Source organism: Euleptes europaea, chromosome 1 (assembly GCF_029931775.1).
Source record: "Euleptes europaea isolate rEulEur1 chromosome 1, rEulEur1.hap1, whole genome shotgun sequence".
NCBI classification, from domain to species: domain Eukaryota; kingdom Metazoa; phylum Chordata; class Lepidosauria; order Squamata; family Sphaerodactylidae; genus Euleptes; species Euleptes europaea.
In genome coordinates, this window is record NC_079312.1 from 2,282,203 (window position 1) to 2,288,202 (window position 6,000).

Here is a 6,000-nt window from a genome sequence, read left to right on the forward strand (position 1 = left end):
CATCATCAAAAATATCCTTGAGTGATCTGGAAACTTCAAATCATCCAGAATGCATCAACATGGGTCCTAACAGGGACCCCTTGGAGGGCACACATCCCACCAGTGCTCCATCGGCTGTACTGGCTCCAGGTTAAGAAAATGCCAATGGGAGCTTGTGGAAAGAACAGTATATTGTGCATAGATAGAAAACTTGAAGTGCCAGCAGATCTATCGGACGTCCATTGTTTGGGAACATCACAAGGACACGTTCAGAATGGCACCCAGAAGATACACAAAATGTTTACCATCAAAACTGTGATGTCAATCATGTACTGTTCATTTCAAAGAGAATCCATGCATTTCAAACATGGGTGTGTATTTCAAAAGACTCCCTTAGATGCAATTAATCAGCTACACTTATTATTGTACTAATATTTTATCATTACATTAGTCATTTTATCATTACATTAGTCAACCATGATCATACTTGATGTCAGTCAACACTGCAAAAAGGGTATATAAGATGGTCTCTTTGGTTATGCTCATCGCTCATGGTTATTAGCATCTTTTGCTTTTGCTAGGCCTGAGTCTTATTGTGCACAATAAATCTTTTTCATTTCACTAGTTTGTGTGTCTGGCTTTTGACTTGGGGCCTGAACCTTAGCGTAACCTGTGGGTGGCGCTGACGTTTTTCTAAGAGGAAAAGCAGGATTCAGGCTTTGTCTCCCCCCCTATCCATTGGAAAAAGGAAAGTGAATTCCGGAGAGTCAGCCGCCTCCCTTAGGATTCACTGCTCCTGGGTCGGCCGCCCCTGGATTTTTGTCTAAAGAAGCATTTTCTTAGTTCTGTGTTCAAAACTTTCTTTCCAGGCATTTGGAGGCCTGATTTGGACTGGGACCATGGCACACGAGGAGCCTTAAGCCTCCCACCACATGGTTTGCCTGGTCCAGTGTGGCTCAGCGTAAGCCAGTGCGATGTAGTGGTAAAGAAGGATGGACTAGTAGTATGTGAAGGCCCCAGATTCGAATCCCCACTCAGGCCATGGAATGCTCACTGGGTGACCTTGGGCCGGTCGCACTCTCAGCCTCACCTAGTTCACAAGGTTCTTGTGAGGATAAAATGGAGGAGAATGATTTAACCTGCTTTGGGTCCCCACTGGGGAGAAAGGCAGGGTTTAAATGAGTTAAGCAAATAAATACCTGAAATGGGCCCAAGTGACTCTTTTGCAACGCCTGATGGGGCCAACACAAGTCTGGCAATCAGGTGGCTCCAAGCACACAACTCCCAGAACAAATCTAGGGCAGGTCTTGGGACAGCCCTGGAAATTAGGCATTGTGAAGTGAGCCTTGCAGGGTTTCCTTCATGGATCCCAAGATCTTGCCAGTGTTAACAGTGGGAGCTGGATTTAAATGATCCCTAAAGGGACCAGGCGTCCTCCTTGCGTTTCCTCCTGCCTTGGCTCTATTTTCAGCAGCCTCCAAATGAGACCGTCTCTGGGTGGGTCTAATGTCGAGGGACTTCCCATTTCTAGGAGAAAACAAAGTCCAGAAGCAGAAAGGGGCCTCTGGTGCCAGCCAGCCCCCCCCCTCCTCCTCCTCCTCCTCCTCCTCCTCCTCCTCCTCCTCCTCCTCCTCCTCCTTTGGGGCTCCAAGAAAGCAGCCTGTTGAATCTGCTCAGGGGAACCGGTGGGCTGGATCCTGCTTGGGGAGGGGCTTCAAAGGCGTGGGGGGGGGAGAGAGAAGGGGCCACAGCTCCTCTTGCCAGAGGTCATTCAAGGCTGAGGGGTGGTCTGCCCCTCCCCCCCAATGTCCAGCAATTCCTCCTCGGTCTTTCATGGATCTCCCCTCCCCTCCCCAAGCAAACGCAAAGCCCGTTCTGAGAGGGGGAGGCGGGGGGGGGGCGCCACAGACACGCCCCACAGACAATTCGGCCAGCGAGTCTAGCACCCTAGAGAGGCCACTTCCGTCTTACCCCGCGAGGGCATCTGGGAAGGCGGGCTCTGTGGTTGCCAGGCAGGCTGCGGCTCCTTCCCAGTGAGTCCAGGGGGGGGGCGGTGGGGGGGTGCCAGGGGGGTCCGAGGCCGGGCGAGATCCGGGAGGGGTGGGGGTGGGGTGGGGGGAGATGCAGCCCCTTCCCTGCAGGGCGGAGGCCTCGCCAGGGACCCAGGTGTGCAGCGGTGGGGGGGGGGGAGAGGAAGGGGGCCTGGAGGGGTCATCGTGGGGGGGGGCAGGTGTTGTGATTCCTGGCGGAGGAGTGGGTTGGCGATCCAGGAAAGGCAGGGGGGGAAGAGGGGGCTGGATGGTGGGGGGAGGAAGTGGTTGGGGGTCAGACCCCCCCCCCATCCCGGCAGCTCCTCTCCAGACTGGCTGTTTCGAGGGAGGGAATCTGGGCGCGAGGGGGGGGAGATAAACGACACCCGGCATGACACGTGTTTGGGAATGAGGGGCACTCAGACGGGGCCGAGTCTGCCATCCCCTTTCCTTCCGGAGGGCAAAAGCCCCGAGCAGAGAGCAGAGGGGTCCGAGGGGGCCGGAGGAGGGAGGCGATGCCCAAGGACAGCAAAAAAAAAAACCCCACCTCCCTCCCTGCTGGAGGGCAGGAGAGAGAGACGAGGCCCCCACCCGGCACGGCTAGCAGACATCACTCTCTGACCTGGTTCGCACAAGCAGAGGCAGTGGGCACCACCTTTCTCCTTGCAGATCTAGCTTTCTGTGTGCAGGGAGTTTCCCGTGATGCAACGGAACGTTTGCAGTCGCCAAGTTCCGGGATGGAATCTCCCACCTGCCCCCTAGAGCCAGACGGTCCAGTTTTAGCTCCTGGTGTGTGGCTGTGGACATGATATGCATCATGATAGTAAATCTGGAGTGGTTCAACAAAAGAATACTGAGGATCCGTGAGTCGTTTCAAGTCTTCGCTATTCTCTGCCAGTAATGTGGTATCAACGGCATATCTCAAATTGGTAATGTTCCTCCCCCCCATTTTCATTCCACCTTCATCTAAATCTAATCCAGTTTTCCTAATTAAATGTTCTGCATACAGATTGAAGAGATGGGGAGATAAAATAAATCCTTTAACACCTTTGCCATTTGGAAACCATTCTGTTTCTCCATATTCTATCCTAACTGAGGACCTTTCTCCAGAGTACTAGTTGTGCATCAAAACGATCAGATGTTGTGGCACACCCATTTCCTTTAAAAACAGCCATTAGCTTTTTGTGATCCACACACTCAAAAGCTTTGCTGTAATCTACGAAACACAAGCTGATGTTCTTCTGAAATTCTCCCGTATGCTCCAATCACAAATGTAAGTTTGCAATATGATCTCTACTGCCTCTCCCTTCTTTGAATCTAGCTTGAGCATCAGGCATTTCTAGTTCCATATATGATAACAGTCTTTGTTGTAAGACATTGAGCATCATTTTACTTGTCTGAGAAATGAATGCGATGGTCCAATAGTTGCTGTATTCTAGCAAAATGTACTATAGCATAATAATATTACAAGCCACAAGTGGCACTTTAGTTCTGATCCACCATGTATCTCCCTTCTCTTTTGTTTACCTTCTAGCACGTTGTTATCTTTCTCTCCCCCCCTCCTCCGCAGAGAGAAGCCCCTCTTTGTAGCCAAGTGAGTAAAGGCATCTTTTCACAGTCAGAGGTGACCCAAGAGAAGGAGATGGAAGAGCAAGATCCAGAAGGACCTGGACTTGGCAAGAGAGCAAAGAAAGGCCCCCAGCCCATCCAAGCTGGAAGTGGCATTGAATCCTGGGAAACAGCTGTGCCAGAAATCTGGGATCAGGAGCCCCTGAACTCAGAAATACAGTGCCGACGCTTCAGGCAGTTCCGCTACTGTGAGGCTGACGGGCCCCGAGAGGTTTGCAGCCAGCTCCATGGACTTTGCAACCACTGGCTGAAGCCAGAGAGACACACCAAGAAGCAGATCCTGGACCTGGTGATCCTGGAGCAGTTCCTGACCATCCTGCCCCAGGAAATGCAGCACTGGGTCAGAGGATGCAGGCCGGAGACCAGTTCCCAAGTGGTGGCCCTGGCTGAAGGCTTCCTCCTGAGTCAGGCAGAGGAGAAGAGGCAGGCAGAACAGGTGAGGGCTTTTCATTCCAGGTATTCCAATTCAAACAATGATATCCAACCTACTCCAAAAACTCCCCTGTCTGATATTTGCGCAAGTGTTAATTATTATATTATTATATTTGCGCAAGTATTAATTGTTTAATTATTAAACAACCTGTTTCAGCAGCCACTTCTTCTAGGGAATATTTTTATCCCTCCAGATAATTCCCCAGGGTTGAAGGAAAACCCTACTAGGTCTGCTGATAGAAAGGTGGGGAGTCTGGGAGTGGGGCACGCTGTATACCTTGGTGTCCTCCATTCCTTCTCTTACCCGTCTCCCTTGCTGCTGTTTCAGAGTTGGGGTCCATCCATGAAGATGGAAGCTGAGTTCTGTGAGACGGAAAGAGTTTTGTTGGAGGAAGGGCAGCGGGCCCAGGCCCAGGAGCATGCCCAAGATGCCCTCTCATGCGGTAAGGACTATGACAACTGACCCCCAGTTGTGTACCAAAATCACTGGGTTAGGTCAGAATACTCAAAGACGATAAAGCTCCTAAAAAGCTTTATTAATAGAGAAGTTCAAAAAAGAGATTAAAATACAGGTTGTATAATCAGTTTGGCCAAAGGCATATAAAACAATCAATCTAGTTGGCTTCATTACACTTACTAAGATGTTACACAGTTGCTGATCTTAAAAGTTATAAAGATGTTGGTTCAGGCGATAGAGTGACATGCTGAAATTGACACACGGAAGAAGAGTGACCACCATAAGGCATAGCCAAACTTATGGAAAAGTGGACTCAGGTCAGATGACCCACCACTCCCAATCAAGGTGGACTCTTGGGAGAACTGGGTCATCTCTCGATGAAGAAGTCAACCCAGTGTGCAGCTGCTATGAAAAAGCCAAATTCCATGCTGGCCAAAATTAGACAAGGAACAGAGAATAAAACTGCTGATATCATACTGCCTTTATACAAATCTATGGTGAGAGCACCCTTGGAATGTTGTGTACAGTTCTGGTCACCACACCTAAGAAAGGATATTGCAGAGCTTGAGAAGGTGCAGAAAAGAGCAACCAAAATGATCAGGAGACTAGAGCAACTGCCCTATGAGGGGCGGTTAAAACACTTAGGGAGTTTTAGCTTGGAAAGAAGGCGGCGGCCGAGGGGAGACATGATAGAGGTCTATAAAATTATGCATGGTATGGAGAGAGTGGACAGGGAGAAGCTTTTCTCCCTCTCATAATACTAGAATGTGAGGTCATCTGCTGAAGCTGGAGGGTGAGAGATTAAACTAATAAAAGGAAGTATTTCTTCACACAACGCATAGTTAAATTGTGGAACTCCCTGCCCCAGGATGTGGTGATGGCTGCCACCTTGGAATACTATAAGAGGGGAGTGGACATGTTCGTGGAAGAGAGGAGTATTCATGGTTACTAGTTAAAATGGATACTGGTCATGATGCATGCCTATTCTCTCCAGGATCAGATGAGCATACCTATTATATTAGGTGCATTGGATTACAGGCAGCATGCTGCTGCTGCAGTTGTCTTGTCTGGGGGCTTCCTAGAGGCACCTGGTTGGCCACTGTGTGAACAGACTGCTGGACTTGATGGGCCTTGGTCTGATGGTATGAGCTAGTGACCTTGATAGTTAGCGTAACAAGTTACAGGTGCTGTTTGTGAGAACAGATTGAACTCGGCCTGTGAGAAATTACTGTGTGCTGAATCTTAGACACACAAAATGGAGTATAGTGATGTAGCAAATAACAAAATGGTTATTCTGTCTTCACAAGGACTCATTGTGCCTGGATGGGTTTGGGGCTCCCAGTGAATTTGATGGGTAGAGAGTTCTGGCCGGGGGAGAAAGAAATGCTTCTCCATGCAACTTTTGGCACTCAAAGTGATGCCTATAACGGGATTATATAAATTCATGGAGGAAGTCCCTCACGTTGCTTACAA